At 40.4% G+C, this 26311-nt stretch overlaps 1 long non-coding RNA gene across 1 annotated transcript in view; it reads right to left on the reverse strand.

Annotated features, from left to right (window-relative positions):
* Positions 1-21365: 21365 nt before the first annotated feature.
* LOC148092889 (uncharacterized) overlaps positions 21366-26311 on the reverse strand; it is a 480973-nt gene continuing 476027 nt past the window's right edge. The window contains exon 7 of the long non-coding RNA XR_015714668.1: positions 21366-21706. This is a non-coding gene — a long non-coding RNA (uncharacterized LOC148092889). The remainder of the gene's footprint in view (positions 21707-26311) is intronic.

Raw genomic sequence — 26311 nt, forward strand, 5'->3', positions numbered from 1 at the left:
ACATAAACTGACTTCCATTGTTAAGTCAGATACATGTAAGCTCTCTCTCTTTACACGAGTGCACCTACATATTTTTCTGAATATTAGGGAAATAATTTTTGTATTATTAAAAATAAAATATGCTAATGATATACAGTTTAGGACATATAGGAAAACAGTAAGACAAAATTCTTTTTCAAATCTTAGATTTCCAAGATCCATAAATCTATCATTTAAAAAATAGTTGTGATTAAACAATATGTATAATTATGAAAGCTGCCTTTTAATTAATATGTGGCAAAAAAGCCCAGGTTATTATAAGCTCTTCATAAACATTTTAATGGTTCAAACATTCTATTTAATGGATATGTCATAATACACTTAACCAATCCCCTAGAGTTGAACACAGAGCTCTTTCCAGTTTTATAATATAGTTATGCCTAACAAGATTTGCCATCGGCTGATAATTGTGGAAGGTGAGTGAAGGTTTACTGTGATGTTCTTTCTACTTTTCTATATGTTTGAAATGTCTATGATGAAAAGGTAAAAATATACTTTTATCTATGATAAACATCTGTGTACAATGGTTTCTGTTTGTTTTCATTTTCATTGTTAAAGTTTAAGCACTAGCTGCCTGGTTCAAAGCCCGACTCCCCTGCTGCCTCGTTATGTAACTGTGGGCAAACTACTGATGCCCTCGGCTTTACTTCCTCCACCTGGAAAATGGGTACAGCAGTGCTAACTTAAACGGCTGGTGTAAGAATTATATAAAATGATGTGCATCAAATATCTTCCACAGCACCTGGCAGAGTGTTAGAGGGTAGTAAACATCACCTTGAAGAAACAAAACTGTGGTTGCATATTTATATGTGTTGTGGTTATGAAAAATCAGGCTGTATAAACTGAGAAACATGCCAGAAATAGCACACTGAAGAGTACAGCCTCTGCATCTCCAGGGTAGGCTCTCATGCTCAAGGTACTGCCAAAGCTGAAATAATTCAGATTAATAGTTACCATCAGGGAGCACTTTCTATGTGGCCAATACTGGGCTACATGCTTCCCATATATTAGCTCATTTAATCTTTGCAAAAGTTCTCTGAAGCAATCACTATTACAATTGTTATTTTATAGCTAAGAAAACTGGGGCTTAAAGGTTAATTAACTTGCCCCGAAGAACACAGGAACAGGCAGGGCCTGTTGTCGAACACAGGTCTGAACCTCTGGAATTCACCCCTAAGCTACTGGAAATGGCCTTTGGGTCTTCTGCTCTTTTGCATAGACCTCAGCATTTCTCTTCTTTGTCCTTCAGAGGCCAGATCTGAATTTTGGACAGAATTTTGGCCCAATTTTGGAAGTTTAACTGAACCTCTGAATGGAGCATATGCTTCTTTTCTTTCACTTTAATCAGTATTATTTTTAAAAATTTATTCTAGAAAATAATTTTAAGAGACTATAAAGGGGTACTCCATAAAATAAGATGTCCTTTAAGAATGCCTATCTCATGGTGCAAAAAGATTAATATTCTTCCTTGCTTTACTTACTTATTTATTGTTCCCAAATACCTGTCTCTCCTTTGGCAACCAAAAGCTTGTTCTTTATATCTATGGGTTTGATTCTGTTTGTTTATTTATTTGCTTTGTTTTTTTTTTAGATTCCACATATAAGTGAAATCATACAGTATTTATCTTTCTTTACCTGACTTATTTCACTTAGCATAATATCTTCTAGATCCATCCATGTTGTCGTAATGGCACAATTTCATTTTTTTTTTATGGCTGACTAGTCTTCCATTGTATATACCACATCTTTATCTATTCATCCATCAGTGGACACTTAGGTTGCTTCCATGTCTTGGTTACTGTAAGTAGTGCTGCAACGAGCATAGGGGTGCATATATCTTTTCCATCCTTCTTGGTTTTGAACAATGACTTCCCATGGCTTTGCTTATCTTACGTCTACTGTGAAAATAACTCAATATCACAAACATGCACAGGCCACTCTTTAGAAAACCTATGAAGTAGTCTATATTTAAATATTTCATTTAAATATGTAACCTATAAGTGGATGTGCGTATGTGTGTATGTGTAAGACACAGAGAGTGAAAGCTGGAATTTGGAAAATGCTGCAAAAATACGAAAAAGGTGGCTTTTCTACATATATGAAAAATTAAGTCACAGAAGAGCAGAATTGAAAAAAAATCGTCAGATGGCAAATTAAGTCTTTCTTTCTGGGTCTGGGAGGCTACTCCTGTGCAATATACTCGAGTCAAGAAACACCAAAGGGGATGCTGCAACGCCTCAGACTCAGATAGACCACTTAAGCATCTGTATTATAAAAAATGTGACAGCTCTAGCAAGCTCACAATACTGAGCAAAGTGCTACAGTTAGAGCTAGGGATTTGTCTTTCTGCGCTGGCTCTATTTACTGGTTGTTTTTTTTTTTTTTTGTATGTGTGTCTGTTCCTTCCTGGGGAGGGGGCACAGTGGGGTGTTTTTGTGGGGTGGGGGTTTGAAAGAGGGAGTTTTTGTGAGTTCTATTTTGGATTTTGGTGAATAAGAAAGCAGGGAATTTGCCAGCCTGTTACTCAGTTATACTGAAACATGATGCAAACTGCCTCAATTTGGAGCACAGAAGGTGCTGAAAAATTTTTCTGAGGAGGTCTTGAAATATCTAAGCCTGTCTTCAAGGAAGGACTTGTTTGTCTCAAAAACCACCCTGTAAACAATAGCTATGGTGCCTCTTCTCCCATCCAGGGCCCATCTAACTCACTACCCAGAGTACCACACTCTGGAAGTTGGCAGGACGGTATTTTAAAAATTACTTTGTGTCCTCTGTTCCCAGGAGAATCCTGAGGAGGACAGGCTTGAACGTGGGCTTTCTTTATAAGCTCCTTTCTACACGTGTGCACTGGTCGGCGCGGGCTGTGGAAGCTTGAGCCAGCTGTATCTCCACATCTGCCTTGTCATTTCCACATCTGCCTTGTCATTTCCACATCTGCCTTGTCCAGTCTACGTTCTCATTTTCCTGAATATGCCAGAACATGTGCATCAGTATAAACATGCAACTGCACGGACATGTCTATGTGTGTTTCCAGATCCATACTATCTTGAACGTGGTCCGGGTTTCTAGAAACACAGCCACATCATTTGTTTTGCTTTGAAAAACTGCTCAGCAAATGCATGCAGGTCATAATGGCGGTAACAGACCATTTATTGAAGTGCTGAAACAAACAGAAAACAAAGCCCAGGACGCCATCCCAGAGCAGTGCTTCCCTTGTGAGATCCTCTCTGCGAAGGGCTAAGTAAGGACTGAGTGAGACAATAAAGCAAATACCCTTCGGCCTTCAAACAGCAACAACTAGCTCAGGGTTAGCAACCTTTCCAGACCTTGACGGTACAATTATGTCCTCAACCTTTGCTTTCAGACAGTAGATCACTGCTTAAGTAGCCTTTATCATTTCCCCCTAATTTTTTGTTGAAGATGCCCTTGGAATTATATCATATTTATTCCTGACAAAGCGTATGCATATTGTGGCATCACTCTAAAACCAACAAATGGTTTTAACTCCACAAAGAAAAAAAATTCCAACAACCTTTCATGCTGAGATTTCTCATGCTAGTTCTCAGCACAGAAGTGATTTTTTTTTTTTTTAAGTTGCATAAAGCCTAGCAAGGTTTAAGTTTTCTCAGCAAGGAGAAAGTGTTTTTCAGCTGTTAAATTTTTCAGATGCTTTTTTTGAATTTGGATAAAACTCAAAAACATGTTTGTTTTAAAATGTAAACCTTTTTATGTACAGAGGTTTGCATATAGAGAAATGCTAGTACTATGTTTAAAGATACTCGCTTTTGAAATAAGGAAGTCAGAGGAATTTAAATATAACAGCCTACATGCTGTTTCATGAACATCTCATTAGACACTAATATAAATACGGTGTTTTGGAGGACCACGGGGACACATGATTACTGACAGGACCACTCATGACCTGCTAGTGGACATATTTCTGTGTGTGAGCAGAGGGTGACCAGGTTTGAACTGAAGAGCATCCTTGCAGTCAGCTTTCCAAAGACCTTTACTCCAGTCGCATGGCATTTCTTGGCCCTAAACCTGTTTGATTCCTCAGCTGTTAACAGGGCCAAAGTTGATACAACATATGGTGTTTCAAGCATAAAAATGATGAGGGAACACGCTGAGGTCTCAGCAGAGAGGCAGGGATGAGGGGATATCATCAGAAGGCCCATTGCCTGGTATTTTTAATGGGTCTTGTCGCTCTTCAGTTTTAAGCAAATTGTAGATATGTTGAATGGGGAAGATACAATCTTGATCTACTGATTCCCTTTTTATTTTTGTTTTCAAATATAAGTTCATGATTCACAGTAGGAAGTATGTTTTACATTGTAATCCCCTGATTGTTTACACACACACGGAAAGTTGAAGATCAAGGTATAGAAATTCAGCACATTTCAAACTTCTAATCCAAGGACTTTACAAATTAAAAAATGTACCTGATCATCTGATTTCATCTTTGAAATGCCAACAAAATTCATTCTTTCCCTTATTCATTCACAATCACTCATTTATTCATTCTCCAAACATTTGTTGATAGCCTACTATCCGCCTTACATTATATACCTGCAATACATTTCTAGGACAATTACTTCATAGTTGTTTTAGGATGTACGGCAGGGTTGGCCAGACGGTTCTTGAAAAGGAAAATCTTCCAGAGGAAAACAACATGTTCACAGTATTTCCTATCTAGCAACCAACAGTTCTGATAGCATCTCTTCTAACCTCTTATTATGGTTCTAGTATAAAATCATATGTCTGTTTTCATTTACTTTTCATATTTAACCTCAATTAAAAATGTTGAGTGCAACCATGAGATTTAAAAAAATATATTTTTATTGATTTTAGAGAGGAAGGGAGAGGGAGAGAGAAACATCAATGAGAGAGAAACATCGATTGGCTGCCTCTTGCATGCCCTCTACTGGGGATGGAGCCCCAAACTCGGGCAGTGTCCTGGCCAGGAATCAAGCGGTGACCTCTAAGTTCATGGGTTGATGGTCAACAAGCTGAGCCACAGGGGCTGGGTGAAACCATATTTTAAATTTCAGAATATTACACAATAATTTTCCCATAATAAGGTTTTCCTCACACCTTATATGACACACAGAGAATATTTATGCAAACTTTCTCAAGCTACAGATAGGCAGAAAATTGACCACTGCCTACTTTACAGTGATTTGTAAAATAAATGAGTTGAAGCATGTGGAGCTCTAAGAAGTAGAGCAAACAGAGCACAGTAGTACCACCAGACCATGTTGTCTGCTCCCTTCTTGATGAGGATGGTATATGTACGGTAAGAAGACAGGCCCTCAATATTCATCACTAACCCTAATTTAGGAGGCCATGTCCTTCTATTCTGGAATTGCAAATGAATTAACTTTATATTTTTGGAATTATGACTTGGGCATTACTAAAACATTATACTTGGACATTGTTTCATAAAAATAATTGTAAGGCCATCTTTTAAAAAAAACTTTTAAAAAATTCAATGTATTGGGGATATTAGTTAATAAGATTATATGTTTCAAGTGTACAATTCTATAATACATCAAATGTATATTGTATTGTGTGCTCACCACCCAAAGTCTAGGTCCCAAAGTTATTCTGTCTTCTAAAGCTTCTTACTCTCTGCACAAATAACAAATTGGCGCATGCACATGGGCGCAAGAAAAGAAGTGACTGCTAAGGTCACATGAGGAGGGATATGGCAGGCACCAGAAACATGGGCAGGCAGCTTCAAACTGTCCTTTTTTAATGTTTCTGCATTGTTTCTATATGGAAAATTACATTTCTCTGGAAGTATATGTGTAAATATGCATCTGCTAGTGTTTTGGCAACTCTAAAATACCTAAGTTAGTTTTGACCAAAACTGTAGAATTTTTAAATCCACCAACATAATAAAAGCAAGTTGCAAAACACACAAACAAACCCTCCAGTACACTGTGTGCTCTGCTGTTCTGAGCCTCAGCTTCAAGACAAAAGGAGAGCGAGACTTTGTCATTCACTAGCTGTTAATAATCAAGAGAAGATCTGCCAGACAAGCTCTTCGAGGCTCTGTCTGTCTGGACCAGGTATATGCTGCTATACACAAAGGGCTGTGCAGGGGAGAGAAATGAGTGTTCATGGACAATGATGCAGCTTTCTTAATTAAGATTTTCATTACTGATACATACATTAAGTTCTGCAACTGCAAGAGCCAAAGCACTGCCATGTGCAGGTAGATGTCCCTGATTCCATCTTCAGGCAGTAAAGCTAAAACATATTAAATGTGCACCCAGCAATGTTGTGGGAGCCAGGAGAGCTCCAGAAATATTACTGTTGGAATTCAGAGAGGCCCCATTAAAAGCAAATTTGTAACGCACCTAATAGGCAGGAGAAAAGCCCACACCAATGGACTGTGCGTGTGCATGTGCACGTGTGTGTGCATGTGTTCCTGTGTGGGGCTGCTTTGAGGTCCTGAGCCACAGACAAAGGTAACTGTAGCTGACCTAGAAATAATCTCTCTATAAATACATCAATAGCTCAGGCCTCAAAAGGAACTTTGATCTTTAAGTTTTCCAATGCCTATTGTTGAGAAAGGAAATAAACGGCTGATTTGGGGTAGCTTTTTGTAAGATGGTGAAGGATCTTGTCCACAGCTGGTACTGACTGTCCCTGTGGGTCACTCAGTCTATTTTCCCTGAATCCTCAGGCTGGTCCACAAGTCAGAGTGGTTGGCCACAGGGTGTACTGTTCCCATGAAATAATCTGACTGGGGTGTGGGGAAGTCTTTCTTTTTAGATCAAATTATTTTTACAAAAAGAATTTTGCTAAGACACAAGAAGAAACTAAAACCCTGCACAATCCTAGAAATGGATGAAATCTAGAATGCACTGATTCCATCTTGACTAAAGCCCAACTCATTTTCAGATGGCTGGTGCTGTTAGAACATGGCTCTGTTGTTTTCCTGGCTTCTAGTTGCATCCCTTCCAGTTTCACAGGGATGGTAGCCCACCATCCCTTTGGTGGGCTACCCATAGGACTCCGTCTCCTCTGAAGAAGGCCTCCATCTCCTGGTCATTACTGGAGTGGAGATGAATGCTGGACACTGCACTTCATGAAAGATTATTTTATCACAACAGTAAAAAATTACACATTCATTTCTTATTTGGTAAAAGCATTTATCTGGAATTTAAATGTACCCCCCCCATTTTTTTCAGAAGGAATAAACTAGAATCCCAAACCAAAAATGGCTCAAAAGATATCCTTTGAAGTGTTTTGGCTGTACTTCTTTGCTATTTGGGTAAAAGGGAAAATTTCCAAACAACGGTGGCCAATAAGATTTCTCTTGGATTCCTACACCAAGGCTCAGGTGTCTGTGGTGGTTTTCTGGACATTAGTGTACATTTCTGAACTCTTCCCTAGGTCTATCAGAGAGCTGGGTGGAGGGGTGAACACTGTGAGGTGCTGGCTTCTGTACCTATCCTAGATGAGCGTTGCTAGTGACCGGCGGTGATAAGATGAAGAAACTGATTCTTTATAAGTAGAGGATAGATAGTGCTTAGACACTGTCAACAGACACTTCCTGCATTTGGGCAAAGTAAACACTATTAAGATTCTTCGTAACCTTTCCTACAAAGTGCAGTAATGAAAACGCTGGAGGAGCAAACCTGTGGGTGAAGAACCAAGAAGTGCACGATATTCAAACACGGTGATGATGGAAAAGAGCAGGGGAAATCCCAGGAAAGGCTTCCAAGAGGAGATTTCCTATTACTTCTCTTATGCATCCTTGACTAGCTTGTAAGGACCAGGCAGACCCAAGGACGTTGTCAAAGAATTTACATGTATCTCTTCCTTGAATTCTGTCACGAGAAACATGCTTCTCTTATCCAAAATACAGGGTTAAATTTAGATTAGAGGGGATAGTTATGTATCATGGACCAAAAAGCCTAGAAACTGACAGGAAGGAATTAAAGGTGGAATCCATTTTAGCCTGTGGAAGTGTGAGAGGTGAGGCAGCCCATTCTAAGTAAATATCTGGAAGTGATTTTCTGGGAGAAGGTAGGCATGCCTGATTTGCCCTCAATAACCCCAAGTTGGGAGGAGTGAAGAATAACAGAGAACACAGAAAGAGTGCATAAAAGAAGAATCTAGTAAAAGAAAGAAATCTTAATTTCATCACTGCACAGACCTGTTGTACAAGATGCCTCTGTAAGGGCCCCAGTAGAAAGAGTCCTTGAATAAGGAACACTCATATGACAATTAATAATGTTCAACATTAATCATAATTAATGTGTCCCCACTCGGCCTCCGAATATAGGCTATGGTATGGAGGCAGGTGTATAATATGTGAAGTTCTCTAAGAGCATCATTAAGAAAGCCAGACAGCCCTGCCGCTGTGGCTCAGCAGTTGAGCATCGACCCAGGAACCAAGTGGTTCGATTCCTGGTCAGGGCACAAGCCTGGGTTTCAGGCTTGATCCCCAGTAGGGGCGTGCAGGAGGCGGCCAATCGATGATGTTTCTCATCCATGTTTCTATCTATCTATCTATCTATCTATCTATCTATCTATCTATCTATCTATCTATCTATCTATCTATCTATCTATCATCTATCTATCTATCTATCTATCTATCTATCTATCTATCTATCTATCTATCTATCTATCATCTATCTATCATCATCTATCTATCCCTCTCCCTTCCTCTCTCTCTAAAAAATCAATAAAAATATTTTTAAAAAAGAAAAAATAGTTAAAAAGAAAAAAAAAAGAAAGCCAGACAGCACTGAGCCTGAGGGCACGGATCTGGCTGCGAGGCCTCTAATGGCACTGCCGGCAGCACCGAGGCCTGGAACCACATCCTCACACAGCTCGGTGGAGAACAAGCTGCTTCCCAGGCCTGCTGTCTACCACTTTCCTTGGCTTGTGGTGGCCTAAATGTCTTCTCTACCATCTTTAACATGTTCTGTCTCTCATCTTCTCCCTTTCTGGACATGGCCTATGGCTTTAAGGAACGCACAACCTCAATATACACAGTTTTCCACCAAAGGGGGAGAAAGAATCCCCCAGAGCACATGCCATCCCTTATCATCTGCAAGCGAGCGTGCTCAGGAACACTCCAATTACCCCTCGGAACAGCTTCACGCGAGCCCTGCCCCTTCGAAAGATGCTCCTCCCCACCCGCAAACCCAGGGCAGACGCCTGTCACGGTTTATATGGCGGAGGCAGGACTGACGCTGTCAGTGTGACATTTCTGCCTCTCTAGGGTCTTTCACTTTCCCTGAAGTTGCTGGAAAATATCCCGTTTCATTAAGTGTGTAGTAATACACACGGGAGCCAGAGAGAGAGGGGGGAAAGGTGGAGGACACTGATGACATGGCCTCTAGCACTTTATTTATGAGAACATCCAGAAATCTCTATCTACATCGGGTAGAAGAATAGTGTCAATTCTGCCCTGGAGACACGGATCAGGCAATATTGCCAGTCTGTATTTCTCCCTTCCCAATAATTTACTGGTTCTGGAGTCTGATGGCAGACTCAGATGATCCTTTTTATATTCGAGTAAGTGAACAATTAGCCTGCCCCTTTGGGGGATGGTGATGCCAAATAAACATAAATATATAAAACCAGGAGAAGTGCTAACTGCCCCCCAACCAGAAACTATGCAAGTGCCGAGATTGGTGCTTTGCTCCGGCAACATTCCCAGGAGGGTAGTGAGGTGGGTTTTGCTATCAGAGCATAGAAAACGGCACTTGAGGTGGTTTCACAGGACTTTGGGGAACACTGCTTTTGCACTAAGGAATAAGACTAAACCACGAAATATGTGTTAGACTGCTCATTTGCTCTGTCCAAATTTTTATTTTATTAATCACCTTTTCATTGTTGAATTATAACCATTCTTAAAATATTAGTAATATGTCACAAATATATTTCCCAGTTAAAAAAAATATTTTCTACCATAGTGATTTTTTTTTATGTAATCAAATTTAATATACTTTTCTTTCCATTTTCAAATTTTGGTTTTAAGCTTGGAAAAAAGCATCTCATACCCCCAATATGAAAAATTCACTTATAGGGCAATAACTATAATGAACAATTACAGAATTTGTGAAGATGCAGGGAAATGGGCAGTCTTTTTCTTTGTTGGTGGAGGCAGAAATTGACACAATTTCACTGGAGGACAGTTTATCAACTGATACATTTATCTTTGGCAGCTCCACTAGTAGAAATTTATTCTAATGATGTAATTAGGCAAGTGCATTTTAAAAAATGCATAGGTGTATAAAAAGAATTACTGTAACATTGTTCAGTTAGAAAAATTCCAAATATATTAAATATCCATTAGTAAGTGATTCAATAAATTATTCATATACTGGAGTACAATATAGCTGTCAAAAAGATAATGTAGATCTATATTTATTAAATGAAAAATGCCTATTACAATGTTGAGTGAAAAAGCAGATTACAAAACAGTAAGTAGCTTTGCCTTTCATTTTGGAAAGAGAAAGACAAAGAGAAAGAAAAAGAAAGGACAGACAAAGAGGTATGTATGAAAATATATTTGCCAAAGTGTTAATAGTGATTATCTCTGGGAGGTAAGATTTTCAATGAATTTTACCTTCTTTATACATCTGTATTGTAGCGAATTCAAACAAAACTAAATGTACACTTTTTAGAAATAAAAATTAGATCTTTCACTTTTTAAAAAATATGTATTTTCATTGATTTTAGAGAGAGAAAGTGAGAAGGAGAGAGAGAGAAACATCGATATGACCGAGATGTGAGAGAGAAACATCCTTCTGCTACCTCTTGCACGCCCCCTACTAGGGATGGAGCCCACAACCAGGGCATGTGCCCTGACCAGGAATGAACCGGGGACCTTCTGGTGCATGGCAGGACACCCAACAGGGCAGGTCTTTTACTTTGGGAAGACAAAGAGCCTAGATGAACCCTGCAACAATTACTTAAAGATTCAAAGATGAGCTTCATGATCATTAGCAATTATGACCTCTCTTAACAGGGTGACATCATTGAATGGCCATTTTCTTGATGAGTGACATCACTGCCTGCCTCAATTTTCCTCCAAGTTTGCAATTCAAGTGATGCATTATAGTTCTGACCTTAAAGGACTTTAAAGCTCAAATACTGGAAATAACCCAAATATTTATATTTAGGGCATAGTTAGGTAAATTTGATGGATTTTATATAATAGGAAAGCATTCAGAAATTACAGAGTTTGCAATTATAATGGGAAATACTTATTACATAATATTTAGTTAACATAGGGTACAACTGTATAGATACAATGTATATGCTCAATTATGTTAAAATTCAGAGAAGAGGGTAGAGAGTGATTTAAAAAATTGTTGAAGATAGTTGTTTCTGTGTAGTGGGATTTTGGATGTTTTCTCCTTGCCCTATACTTTCTTGATATTTTACAATAAGTGTGAATTATAGAATCATGAAAGAAGTAAATATTTAAAAAAAATACAGCTGCTTTGCTCAACAGCTGCCAAATTTTACCCCGGATGTATCTGCAATTTACTTTTGAGTCGAATGGCCCTAATGTCATTTCCTAAAGGGAATGTAGCAGAATGGAATGTGTTAGAATAAGGGAAAAGCCCTCACTGCCATCACCCTTTCTAAGCCACATTTTATAATGCTTAGGATAAATCCGAGGAAGGAATCCCACTTCTAGTGGAAATTAGAAATTTCTACATTCTTCAGGTCTCCACTTCTTAGAAGCTGGAATTTAATAATCTATAGCACTCTGGAACGTCTCCAGCTCTGGAAGCTGTTTCAGGGGCTGATATTACAGGCCACCATGAGAAATAGAGGCTTGTCTATTCATTTCGAATGGGTTTCCCTGAATCACAGGATGAGCTGCTCCATAAAGTCTATAGATAAGTAGCTTGCTTTCCCTTCCACTCTCTTACCTACCCACTCTTCTCTTCACCCGTCTTTTAAGTAAATAGCCTTTCTGTATAGTTAGATCCCACAGCACCAATACCACACTTCAGGAAGCTTATCTAATTACTCCTAAATGATCATATTTTAGCAAAATGATGATGAAATCAGAGCTGTCACTCATATATGTATGATGTGTATGTGGCAGAGGCAATAAGGCATACAGTAGAAAGTTTTTGAGAAAGAAAGAAATAACTGGGTAATGCCAGGATGTGAGGAAGGAATAGGCATTAAAAAAGGGGGGGGTCATCGTGCCTTTTGACAAAGGTTTTCTGACCTAATGGCAACTTTCAAACTTCCCTTGTCTGAGCTATTTGAGGTCAGAGATGGTGCCTTATTCACCTCTGATTTTTCTGTACCAGATACAGTGCCTGGTGCGATGTCAGTGCTCATCAGAGACTTGGAGAATTGAACTGAGCCCATTTACTGCCCTTTCTCTCTGGCCTCAGCTAGGACCAGAAAAGAAGCTAAGCCCCCCTACTGTCTTTTCACACATACTGGCAGAAGCCCATCCTCATTTCAACTCTGAGCTTCTACCTTGTTCACTGAACCACTGGAGAAAACCACACGAGGAGGCGGGTTGTCAACACTAACCCACCAGACACACCTAGGACTTCCACTCTGCCTGGGAGAATCCTACTGTGCTTTTCTGGTCAACGTGCTGTCCCTTTCCCCCAACAAGCACTTTAAACCTCTCCTTTCCTCAAATCTCATCTCTTTTTTCTTAGAAGGACCTTGCTCCTTAGGAGCCATCTTTGGGGAAACTTCTCAACCTCTCAGCACCAAATCTGCAGAGGGCTTGGATCTTCCCCTCTCCTTTCTTTCTTCTCTCTTTAACAACAGATGAGGTAAGCCTCCTTTTGTTCCTGTGTTCAGCATTCTAGGTCTCAGGCCGTATCAGGAATCTCATACTACCAATATCCATTGTCGTCTCGCCTCTGAACACTGAATCTCTCCTCTGTCTACCGTAATCTTCCCATGAGCATATACAAGCACCAATGTTTCCATTTCTCCCTGACCTTCCAACTTCACTCTCCCTTCCCAGGGTATCACACTCGCTCACTTTCCTTTCCTCTGCAATAAAACAATGAGTTAGCCACACTTGCTGTCTCTATTTCTTCACCTGTCACTTTTTCTTCATCTCATTGCAAACAGGAGACTGCTTCAACCACTTTCAACAAAACAGCTTTGCTAAGGTCAACAACTTCCAAATTAACATATTACAAGTGTATTTTTCAGTCCTTATCTTACTTGGCCTCTCAGTAGCACTTCTCACTATTGCCTAAGCTCTTTAAAACACTCTCTTCTCTTGGGTTCTGGGCTGCTGTTTTATGATTTTGCTACTCTCTCTTTATATGTTCCTTCTGTTCATTTCACAGCCTCACTTTTCTCAACCAGCTGATGAACTATTAAGAGTTATTCAAGTCCCGTTTGGGCCTTCTTCTCAATCTAACCCTGTCCCTGGGCAATATCATCCATGCCAACAGCTTCATTTGCCTTTCCTTTACTTCTGAGTTCCAGATGTATGTATCCAACTGCCTATTTAATATGCCTGCTTATTTCAAAAGCACCTCAGAGTGGGCATCTCAAAAACATCTTATAACCCTCCCTCCACCCAATCTGCCTTTGGTGTTTCATAAAACTGTGACTGGCACTATCCTCCATATAGTTTTATAGGCATGAAGCCAGTAGTCATAGCGGCCACTTCTTTCTCCTTCATAAGAAAATCCTGTATATTTTATTTCCAACATGTCAGTTCCATTTATTTTCCTCCATTCCCATTGTCACTGCCCTAGTCCATCTTTTGTCTAGTCTACTACAATAGCCTTCCTACTTTTGCTCCTTCCAAACCATTCACCACAATAAAGCTAGCTTAATCTTTTTAAATTTTTTACTCTCAAGATTATTGTAGTTGTAAGAGATAATACAGCGAGATCTGGCATACCCTTTACCCAGTTTTGCCCAGTAGCAATATCTTGTATAACTACAGTACAATATTACAACCACGAAATTGTCACTGGTACAATCCCTTCACCTTATTCAGATTTTACCAGTTTTATATGCACTCATTTGTGTCTTTGTGTATGTGTGTGTGTAACTAGTTTTGCGCTTTTGTATTGCACGTATAGATTCATGAGACCACCACCACAGCCAAGATACAAAACAGTTCCATCATAAGGCTGTTTCTCACTACAGTTTTATAGCCACAGTCACCTCCATCTTTCCCCTACTCCCTAACCTCTGGCAACCACTAATCTGTTCTCCATCTGCATAATGTTGTCATTTCAAGAATGCTTTATAAATGGAATCATAAAGTAGATGATCTTGAGATTGGCTTTTTTTCACTCAGCGTAATATCTTTGTGGTTAATCTTGTATGTATCAAGATTTCATTACTTTTTAGTGCTGAGAAGTATTCCACAGTATGCATGTACAAGTTCATTTAACCATTCACTCATAGAAGGCAATCCGGGTTGTTTTCCGTTTGGGACTATTACAAGTACAGCTGCTATGAATATTAGTGTATAGGTTTTTGTGTGTATATGTCTCCATTTGTCTGAGATAAACGTCTAAGAGTAGTATATCTTCTTAGAATATAAAATTGATCACACACATTCTTTCTTAAATTTGCTTTCCTGCCCCGCTGAGGAAAGCACCTAACACAGCCTACAAAGATCCCATCATCAGGCCCCACGTATCCCTTCAACCTGGGCTGCTCTTTATCTCAATCTCTCTATCCAGCTGTATTCAGGGGCTTCATCCACGCTATTCCCTGTGCCTGGAAACCTCTTCCACCCCCTAACCTCACTTCTTGTTTTCCTTCTTCCTATGTTAGCTCAAATGCCACTTCCCCAAGGAAAGCTTCTCCTGCACTTCCAGACTCACTTAGATTCTCCTCTTACATTTGCTCTTAGAGCACCTGACACTTTTATTTCATAGTAGTAAGCACAGTATGTAATTATAAGTTTTTTGTGTGACCATTTGATTAATATATGCCTTCCATCCCCCAGATTTTAAACTCTAGTAGGGCAGAGATTATGTCTGCTTTTCTTCAGCATTAAGTAGACACTCATTTTGTGTTTAACAAAATTTGGACAAGATTTTTAAGAAAGATAGTCTTGGATTCGAGTTCTATGTCTATTACTGATTAGGTATTTTTGGAAAATTTAATCAAACATGCAAAATCTCCACTTCATCTTCAAAATTAGGACTATCACAACATCAAATTAATAAGACTAGTTTTAAAGGTTAAATCAGATAGCCATCAAAATTATGCTGTCCAGTGCCTAAAGCAAGGCAAGCACTCAAAAGATGTTATCTCTTATTGTTATTATTAGTTTTACAAAAGGTAAGAGGGTTTGTTTTTTTTTGTTGGTTCCCCCCCCCCCCCCGCCCCATGAGGCTTTAGTCCCATTATCTTAATTTCTTGCCAGTTCCCTCGGGTTCTGGTCCTGATAACTTTGAGAGTCTGAAAAGGAACCCTTAGCTTAAAACTTCGATAAGGCTATGACTATAGTTCCAACCACAGGTATGTCCCCTTAGACAAACAGAGCCTTGTTTGGCTTCTTGGTTCTGGTTCTCATAGTCAGCTCACTCAGTGCTTCCTCCCCTTGTTCTCCAGCCCATGGGTCACAAGCTGGTAGGATTGCCTCTTCCTGCCTCGTTTTCAGAAGGAAGGTTTCTGAACACACCTGGCCTCTTGCCTCATTCCTTATACTTCCCAATGGAGGAAAATCACCTTGTTGGTGAGACAGCACTTGGTCCATGTTTCTCAGTTAGGTGGAGCCAATCTATCAAAATTTATGTGCAGAAATGTAGCCTCTTTTTCCTTCCTTTCCCATTGAGACGAGTTGGAGTTAGTGACCTGGAGAACTGTTGCTCTTATGTGGATCTAAATTTTCCCTTGGACAGTCTTTTCCAAGATTTAGATCGAAGGGAAGGGAGTCAGCAAGTCTACTTTACCACTCAGTTTAAGCTACATTCTTCAACCCGGTCTTTATAAAAATTTTGGTTCTCCAGCCATCAGGTCTTTTATCTTCTTTTTCAATGGGCTTAGAATTTGAGTGGGGAGGAGCAATGCTATGTATTGGATCCCATCAATGATTCCAAACACTTAGGTTTGTGCTTTTGCTTGGAATATCTTTCTTTTACTCTTCATCTTTTTTACATTCTAGCCATTTTCCAAGACCCAGCTCAATCATATTTTGCATGAAGCTCTCCAGGCCTCAAAATTCTTTCATGAATAAAATCCTATAGTACTTACCGGGCTGTATTATCCCTTTTGGAATTGTCATTTACTGTCTTAGACACCTATGGAACACTCAAAGGTAAAACTTCTTTTCTTTATTCAATTTTAATTTCCTTAAGAGCATGCAAGGACTGTGACCTAGATTTATGTTTTAACTCCCCACGAATCATGATTCTTTCCATATAGTTAGTGCTTAATAATATCTTATGGGATGATTGTGCTTGAGGCTGCCCCACTGACCAGGTTTTGATTTGAAGGCCCAAGTTACAACTGATACGGTTTAGTGGCTGGGTAGTTTGTGAAGGGGTGGTGGCAGTGGCCGAGTGACAACACTAATAGGAGTGCGTCCCTGAGATGTGAATCAGTCCAAGTCTGGATATACATACAGGTAGTGGAGCTGTGTTTCCGTCTTAGTAATATACTCCCCCATTTTCTTTATGAAAAGCACATGGAACTCATGGTCTTGGGTAGAAAGGCTGCAAGAAATGTGAGCAGAGGAAGGCGATGCTCCTGGCTGTGGTAGACTGGTCTGCAGAGTGTTTGGATTCTCTAAATTAGCTGACATATTAAAAAAAAAAAAGCCACTACTACCACAAGACAAAAATAAGGAGGGGTCTTGAAAATGGTATCTGAGTAATGAAAGACAGTGAATATTTTAAAGATCACTGAATGTAATTTATTCAACCTAAATGCATAAAAGTACAGGTGGGGACATTATTTATGCAGGTATATGCAAATCACTTTATAAAATAGGCAAAGCCCTTCTGCTTTTTATAAGTTGCCAAGGTGCTTCCTGATATTTTCAAAGCTATGCACCTTTAATGTAATTTCCTGAGAGTTGGAATCCCTCTGTCAGAATCATAGTCATTGTCAGAGCAAGTTGATTTTTTCCCTCTGCTCTGGGACATTTACAAGGCTCTCATAACCATCACAAAAAGAGTGGTTTCCACAGAGATGTGACTGGAAAAATCCCTTGGAAATTGCTGAGGAGCAAGTCACAATGTTCAAAGCAGAGAACATAGGCTTTGAAAACATGAACCCATCTGACCTCCTGAATTTAGTGCAGTGAATTCCTGAGCTCTGAAACATGGGGCCCGGCTGTGCATGCCATATTGGTGCTATAAGACTGGCAGTAGGTTGGCTGTGGCATGGTCTATTTCAAACTCCTTCACAGTGCCCAGTGTTGCATGTTCCCAGATGACATTTGGTTGGCAGAAGCTGGGCTTCCAAAGCTGGCAGTCTGGAATGCGGCCCACTGTGTTTTGACAAACACATAATTGACCATCTGATCACCAGCCTACATTCTGCACTCAGGTCACTGGAGGGACCTGGGCTTTCAGGAGGTCCCCGTTCCTTGTCTTGTTCATCTCCTCAACCCTTTCTCCAGCAAGCAATATAGAGAAGACTTAAACACACCCACACATACACTCCCATTTGCAAAAGAGAACGTGGTACATGAAACATAAGCTGTTGAAAATTTCCTTTGAATTGTCCTGGCAGCCCAAAGTGAACAAGAGAAAAGCACACTTATGGTGAACTCTATTCAGAAAGCAGGAATGAATATACGGAATTGTTTCAACACCCGGCTGTGCATAAGTTGGAATTCAGCTCAATGGCTTGAAACTTCTGCTTAGAAAAAGGCAGCAAAGGGAAAATGATAGAAAATTGGGGCACTGATTGACTTTAGGGGGACATTCCTAAGAAACTGTTTCATTTTCAGATGAAGGATGAGAAAAGCAGGGCACTGGGAATGACTTCTCCATATCTACCTGCTCTACCCTCGAGTCCACTATGGGAGAAGGAGACACACATCTCTGGAGACAGTAGGCAGCGGCTCCGAGTGAGATCAGATTCAAATGGAGGTTTCTGGTGAAGCCCCCATAAAGATTTACTTTTATCTGAAGTTTGGCGCCACACAACACATCAGCCTTTCTCCTAGAAGGCAAGGACTTTGCATTGGGCCAGGACGTGTTCGCATTATACAATACCAGTGTCTATGTCAACACTACCAGACAGCCTCTCCTCTCCACTCCCACCCCCACTGCACGGTTCAGGCTCTTGGTCTTCACCTTTGACCCGGTCTCTGTATTTTCAGTCAGCCAACTCTACTATTGCCAGGGCTCTCTTTTCCCTTTTTTAAATTTATTTTTTAATTGATTTAGAGAGGGGAAGAGAGGGGGAAAAAGAGAGTGAAAGAGAGAGAGAGAGACATGGATTAGTTGCCTCCCATATGCTCCCTGACTGGGACTGAACTGCAACCTAGGAACGTGCCCTGACCAGGAACTGAACCCACCACCTTTCCGTGCATGGGACAACGCTCCAACCAACTGAGCCACACCAGCAAGGGCAGAGAGCTCTTTTTCTAAAACACAAATCTGGCTAAAATCCTTCAAAGCCTCCTCAAGCTTGCAGCATCAAGTCCAAACGCCTTCCTGTGCACAGCATACCAGGCCTCTGTGATTGGCCTCCTACCACCTTCAGCTTCAACACTCAGGCTCCTCTTCCAACCACCGTGCTCCTGCCACACTAGCTACTGTCCTCTGGATCTGGCCGCTGCTCGATGCCTCCTGACTTTGCAAATGCTTTGACTTTTCCTGAATATGATTCCCTTTTGCTTTCCCTTCCTCCACATCTACCTAGTTAACTGCGATTCATTCCTTGGACTTTAAGGCCCAGCTTGGGCACCTCTTCACATGCAGGCAGGCATTCCTTTCTCATAACCCTCCCTACATCTTGGATATGCCTCCATTCCAGCTCCTACCACATGAGATAGCCTTTGTTTACTATTTATCTCCCTTACCAGACTGTGAGATTTCATTTATCTTGGAGTTCCAGGTACCAAGCATAGTGACTAGCTTTCCATAAATGTTTGTTCACTAAAAACTGAATAAAGAGCTGTGCATGATAATTAATCAGAACCAAACCAAGCAGTAGTATTGGCTTCTCTAAGCATGATAGGATCCTCTTAGCAACCTAATGAAGGTAGAAGATACCAGAAGTAAGGTACTTTCTGATGGTTATCATAAGGTGAGGGTAAGAGTGAGGGTAAATGGTGCGATAGAAGAATGTCTTGTTAACAAGAGAATGTCACTGAATCAGTGAATTTTCAGCTTTTCAATATCCAAAAGTTTTCAATATCCAAAAGTACTGTCCAGAGAATGGATGAGAGTCTGAACTGTGAAGAGGTCTAACTTATAAGAACTGGTTTCCCAAATAGGTCAAGTCTGTGATACCTGCTTTAAGGCAGCGTGGCAGATTATGGAGGGCTCCTCCTCGGTTCAGCTAAGTAATAATGAAATGAAAAACTCTTGGGGGAATGTCTTGAAGTTATTCAGTTCCTATTGAAATCTGTGTCAAATCCAGAATGGGTCTTTGGACTAAATGCAGTGCCAAGGAGAGAAGGTCAAACAGGCAGAATTCTGCACGTGTCTGAAGGAGGCCATTGAGACACTGGGAGCTAGAAGCACTGGGGAGATAATGTTCTGATCTGTTCCCAAGGGACCTTTCTTTTCCCTTTGATGGGCATCTGGGGCACCACCTCTGGAGCATCAGCTGTGTCTGTGGGGCACTTGAGGACAGCAGGGCTGTCACAGGCCCTGCCATCCTTGATATAAAGGCAAACCTCAGGATTTGGAACAATCCCAGTGAGCACAAAGCTTGGCCCAGGGGTGGGACAAGGTTAGTGGGTACATGAAGAAGCTATCAGCCCATTACAGGTCATTCTCCCAGCCTTCTTTCCGGTTAAAAAAACTAAGATCTCTCTACAGGCTGCTCAACTGATGGTTGACAAAGCATAGAATCAGTTTCACATTTTCCTATGAGCCAGAGACAGCCTTTCAATTACATTTTTATCTCAAAGGTCTCCCTCTTGCTCTGTAATCTGTGACACAGGTCTCCAGGCCGCTGTACCGCCTGTCTGAGGCTCGCCCCACAGCACTGACGTCATAATAGCCGAGCGGCGCGGGCAGGAGTGCACTGTGCTGACTCATCCCGGTGCTGGGAGGATTAATGCCTCGTCTAACACTCGGCTATTATGTGAACTGTTTTTACACAAAGAACTGTAACAAAAATGACTTGCCAGCCAGAGGACTGGAAATAGGCAGTGCGAGGTAGCTGAGGCAGGGACGCAGAGACAAGAAGTGGGAGCCACAGGCACGCACACTGACACCCTCCGAAGCACTGACAGACCCACTCTGTCAACACCGAGGATGCGAAACAACAAGACTTGTCAGGGGCAGGGAGGACCCACCCCTGCTGCATAAATGCATTACGCGCAGCACCAGTCTTCCGGGGGTTTCATCAATCTCCTTTTGCTGTCAAATAACTGTCACTTTAGACTTTCGCCTGGGCATCCTTTGGAGGATTCTGCTCCCCTAAATATACTTAACTAGCTTCTAAGAATATTAGTGGAAGCCACACATAAGTGAGAGCCCTGGGAACCCCCTTTCTGTGCAAATGATGACACACAAGAAATACCTGGGGGTGCAGAGTCAGTGAAGTAGGATAGGATGTTGTGAATAAGGAACCAGTTGTGCTCATGGGAAGGTGAGAAGCAGCTGGAAGGGATCATTTATTTAAGTAAATAAATGATTATTTATCACATTAGGCGATGCCACTACCTGTAGCATCTCTCGGGTGGGGTCCCATGCAGTGACTTGGGTTATTTAGATTCAATGCCTCAGAATCTCTTTCAAGCAGCTCAAGGTAAGATTTATCCAAATCCATTCAGTGCAGCTAGTTTGGGCTCCAAATAATAAATATTCTCTCTTTTCATATAAAATCAAGTATTTTTGTTTTGGTTTGTTTTTCTCTCCAAATGACTTGCATCTTTTCTAAAACAGAATGGTACCTTTTATAAGCCTCCTCGTGCGTGTAATCCTGGAGTTCTCTCTCTACCTTTTTTTTCTCTGGACTTCACAATTTCACACACAATTTTAACCTAAGTGGTGAAGTCTTGTACTTCAGTCTTGTCCTTCTTAACAAAAGGATATTAGAAGTTTTGTCAATAAATGAGAGCTCTGATATAGAAGTTGAAATTAAAACCATTGAACCTAGGGATGGGTGTATAACTGAAGAATACATAATTGCCCATTGACTGACAGTGGGGAAATGCCCAACTGTTGCTGGTATCTGGCTGTAGAATGTAAGCTATAGTTCAGAGGATCAGCGACTTTCGCAAACAGCAGCTGTAGCTGAGTGAAAGGCAGTCTTTACAGAAGTCCAGTCACTGGGGCCGCTCGTCTTTTCAGCCCCCTCATGAACGGCAACTACTACCACCACCAACAGCATCGACTCCAAACACAGAACAATCTAATGCATACTGAAGAAGTTCTGGAAACCACGACAAAGTCAACCAGATGACATGCCAACAAAGACCCAGATTTCCCACATCGACGCTTTTTTTAAAAGTAAAGAAACCATTATACTTACACAAAGAGAAGGGGCAGGTCACAGACTGATGGTCAAGGAACTGAAAATCAAAGAAAAAACAAGGAATTAAAAATGAACCCAATGATACTATGGGGAAAAGGAAAGCAAATCTAAGCACTGCATCGACGGGGCTGGTTGTTCCCAAAGTATGAGCTGTGGGAGCCCATTCTGTCATCTGCAGCCCGAAGGAAAAGGAGATGCAATCTCACAACATTTTCCGCAGGCGGGACTCCTGCTGTGGGACCAACACACGACTTCCCAGCCCAACAAGTGCCAATCTCGTTTTTGGTCAACTTCATTCTGATCTCAATCATATGAGTATTCTGTAGAGCTGTGCTGTACGCTAGAGTAGCCACCAGCCACATTTATTTATTTAAATTTAAATTAATTAAAATTTAATGAAAAATTAAATGTTTAGTTCCTCTGTCACACTAGTGACATTTCAAGTATTCAAGCTGCATGTGGCCCGTGGCTGCCTTATAGGTGGGACACGTTTATTGTTGCACAAATGTCTATTGGGCAGCACTGGCTAAAATAGGTAAAAGCTTTACTGTGTAGTACATGAGACATTTTAGCTAATTTTGACAAAGAAGAGTCAAACTCTTAGAAACTTTGGTTCTTTTAAGGACACATTTAGTTATATTTAGTGCCCAGAAGATCCTCTGGACACATTCACCACCTCTATGCGTTAACCTCAGTTGAGGACCTGGGCTGGTGCTGGCTGAGGCCTTGGTATTGTCGCCTCTACCCCATCTCACCAGCCTAGCAATGTCTCCTCCAACAAAATGATACTAAGATAAAGCAACTGTCCCCCCAAACCAATCTCTAACGACAGCTTCAGGTTTGGGAGAGTTGACCTTAACAGTTTCTCATTCTATATTTCAAATCTGATAATTCCCCCTTTAACCTTCAACTCACAAGCCAAATAAGCTATTAAGGGACTCGTCTGCTCACCATTGTTTTGATAGCTTCTCTTATAGAAAAATAAAACTGAAGTAACAGAAGGTCTATGAGAAGTTAATACCCCAGACAAGGATGCTGAGAAAACAAAGCAGGTCTCCCCACCCCCATCCCACGCAAATGTTTTAAGGACTTAACACTGACTGAGTTCTTGTCTCTCTGACACCATGACTTTAACCATGTCACTGAAGGCCTCCAGAAATATGCAAAACAAGCCGTATTAAAAGGGATCAAGAAGAATCTGATTAAATAACTCAGCATAGAATATAGCTAAAGCAGAAAACTGGCAATAAAGAGGCTTCACTTCTCAGCAAATTTTCTGGACAAATGCACGATTATAGAAGTTCTTTCAAAGGAAGAGTGTCTCCTTTATTTCCAAGGTGAAACCTTGTCCATGCACATGCAGGTGTAAAGGATGGTGGTGTTCTCCTATGGGCAAGAAGAGTCAAGATGACAATCTGATCATGATGTATGCTAACAGGAGTGGCTGGGGTCTCCAATGCTTTCAAATCGTTTCACAAAACTGATGAGCTTAATGAAAAATTTAAACACGATAGATTATTTATGATTCATTGAAAGAACATACAAACCTGAATGGTATATAATATATGACTGACTAGTCTTCAAAGACTTTAAGGTTCTAAGTTTTGCTATATTTTAGTCTCTTCTGCAAGCCAGGATCCTAACCATTGTACTGGTGCATCTTTTAAAATATTTTCCCCTCCCTCCCTCCTGTCCTCCCTCCCTCTAGCCCTTCTCCCTCCCTCCCTCCCTCCCTCCCTTCCATTTTCCTCCCTCTCCTACAACTTTTTTGAGCTTGCTTTCTTTCTCAAGCTTTGAAGAGAAAGAGAAAAATATGATCTATGAAATATGCTCACTTATCATTTTTCTATTGCACATTATAAGCTCAATAACTTCCAATGATATATTATGCTATTTTTAAATTATACTTTGTATTTATGTTCTTATATCTAAGCACATAATGTGCCTTTCTAAATTTAAAAGAGCATTTTTTCATAAAAGTTAATCAGTCAAAATTAAATTTTTGATGTGATCAGAAGAGATCAATGTAAATTGTACCCAGATTGACTAATACATCCAAGGCCTGAGATAAAAAAAACTATCTTTCTGGATGTCAAATGACACACAGGCTGTCAATGACAGGAATCCAAGATGGAGAGAAAATCAGTGTGTTATGACACAGTCTAAGACAAATTCAAGCCAAGTTACATGGAAGGTTTTATTGGATATAATTGTCTTTATATATTAATGAAAAACAATAATACCTATCCCAAATTTAATATTAAGGCTAAATATTTAATCTCATAGTTCTTATACAATTCATAAATGTTCATAAACGTCATAAGGCCCCGACTTCTTGATTGAATTACAATCTGTTAGGCAATTTTGAGAACATGTATTAATCTATACAGGTTTATTTTTGTTCAGTTCAAATTGTTATTTTATTGATATGCATCCTTTCTGCCTAAGTGATATTCACCTTATATGTCTGTTAGTTGTTTTCATCTGAAATGCAACGAATTACCTATAACAGTTTTGCATAAGATTAAAAACATTTGCATTATGCATGCTAGATTCAAGGCACAGATATCTAGCAAAGTATTTATAATTGCAAAGCCCAGATGAATCAGGACCTTAAAAGATGCTGAAGGAGGCTGAGTAGAGATGGGGAGAAGGGGTGACTTGTGGAACTCTAAACTTAGTTTCATGATTTCTGAGTGGAAATTATTATATACTATCAAACTCCAAGGAACTAAAAGTATTATTAACTGTAACATAAATTTAGTCAATTCTGATTTCAATTCATGTAATGTTTTAGGGCAATAGTGATACAGATCACTATTCCCTGTGAGACTCTTCCCCCCCCCCCCCCGAAACTGCTCCCAAACACCAAGTTCCAAGGAGCTCCCGGTCTCCATGGCCATCCAGGAATTCCAGGTTAGTAACCCCTGGCCTAAGGGGAGAGGGAGAAAAAGCTCTTTCAATCCTACTGCTCATCACCTCTAGGAAGTTTTAACAAGTTGCTATAAGCTGAAGCCAGGAGTAAACAAAGTGTATAAGAAATACCTGGGTGAGTGTCTATGATTAGAGACACACAGACTCCATTAAAGGCTTCCCAGACTCTGACCTTCCTAGTGTTTTATAATTTCTTAAAAAAAAAAGTTCACAGAGCCTTAGGAACAATGAGGCAGAGAAGTAGTGAGCAGAGAAATGATAGCATTACTACTAACCGAGTACCTTCTGTGGCTTCAGGCATCCTGCTAAGTAAATGCCTCTCAAGTTTGATTATGGGAATACCCAGGGAGGTGGAGCAGTGGAACTGAGTACAAAAGCCACAAAATAAATAATGAAGACACGGTTGTCTATTTGGTGGGGCAGGTGTCCTGTGGTTAAGTAATTTAAACCCTTATTTGTACATGTATTTGTTTATCCAATAACTATTTCTTGAATGTCATAGAAGAAATAAAACAGATACTGCTCTTGGCCTCGTGGAACTTCCAGTTTAGTGAAACAAACGAGACTCTATTGAGACACAGAATGCAAAACTCTGTGTGTATTTTCAGGGTAAAATCTGAGACCTCACTGACAAATCTCATATGTGGCAGGCTGCTTCAGGCAATGTCCCCAGCACCCTGACTACTGAGTCACTCAGTCTAACGTGAAGATCACCTACGTAGAAGAATTTGAAAAGCCGCATTAACTGTCTATCATTTAATCCTGACTATGCAAGTAAATACTGTTACTTCCAATTCACTAGAGAAAAAAAGGGAGATTTCAGACACTGGGAAACTTACCCCAAATCACACAGCTGCTGGGTTCTGAATAAAGCTGTACCATTCCAAAGTCTACATATTTTTAACCACTAAATTACACTACCTCTAGGTGGTTGCCACTTTATGTTTCCCCTTGAAATCTGGGCTCATTCAGGATTTCATAGGCTGGTTCAAGCTTCGCCTTTGGAAGAAGGCAGGTTTGGCTTGATTTGCATTCTAAATATTTCACAGTGGTAAGGGAAAGCTATTATTATACCCATTTTATGGTGCGGAAGCTGAGCCACTTGCCAGCTGAGGTATCTGGCTGGGTTAAAAACAGAATCCGGCCGTCAGTCTCCCATTCCTCTCGACTAGCTCCAAGCCTAAGTGCTAGTCCTGTCCAAGGCCTTTTCTGCCTGTGGAATTCATGCTGGCCGATAAAGAGTGAGACAAACTTTGCTAAGAGAAAATAACAGTGCAATTAAAAAAAATGGAGAAAAAACTGGTTACTTTTAGCACTGTGAATAGCAAAGGGAGAGCTCATTCATCACAAATGAATCAGAAAATTAGAATGTGTCACAGCACTGATGACAGAGCTGAGGAATTCGGATGAACTGAAGTTCAACCTTATCCTTCCATCTGAAGAGGGTAAATGGAGTGACAACAGGACAGAAACAACTCTCAGACAGGCCTTTAATCTTTCCAATCTTCTTTCTTCAACTACTCTCTCTAGAAGTTGGGGGGGGGGGTTACATCTTTGTTTTCTATGGGTAGAGATAACATTTTAATATCCTTTTAATGTTCTAGAAGTATTGTGTTAGTTAATTAATTCTTATGTGGGAGTCATTCCAAAGAGTAGGATGAAGGTTTTTACCTTATTGATTTTCCTAATACCTTTCTGGCTCCCAGTG

Source organism: Miniopterus natalensis, chromosome 6, assembly GCF_054644295.1.
Source record: "Miniopterus natalensis isolate mMinNat1 chromosome 6, mMinNat1.hap1, whole genome shotgun sequence".
NCBI lineage: Eukaryota > Metazoa > Chordata > Mammalia > Chiroptera > Miniopteridae > Miniopterus > Miniopterus natalensis.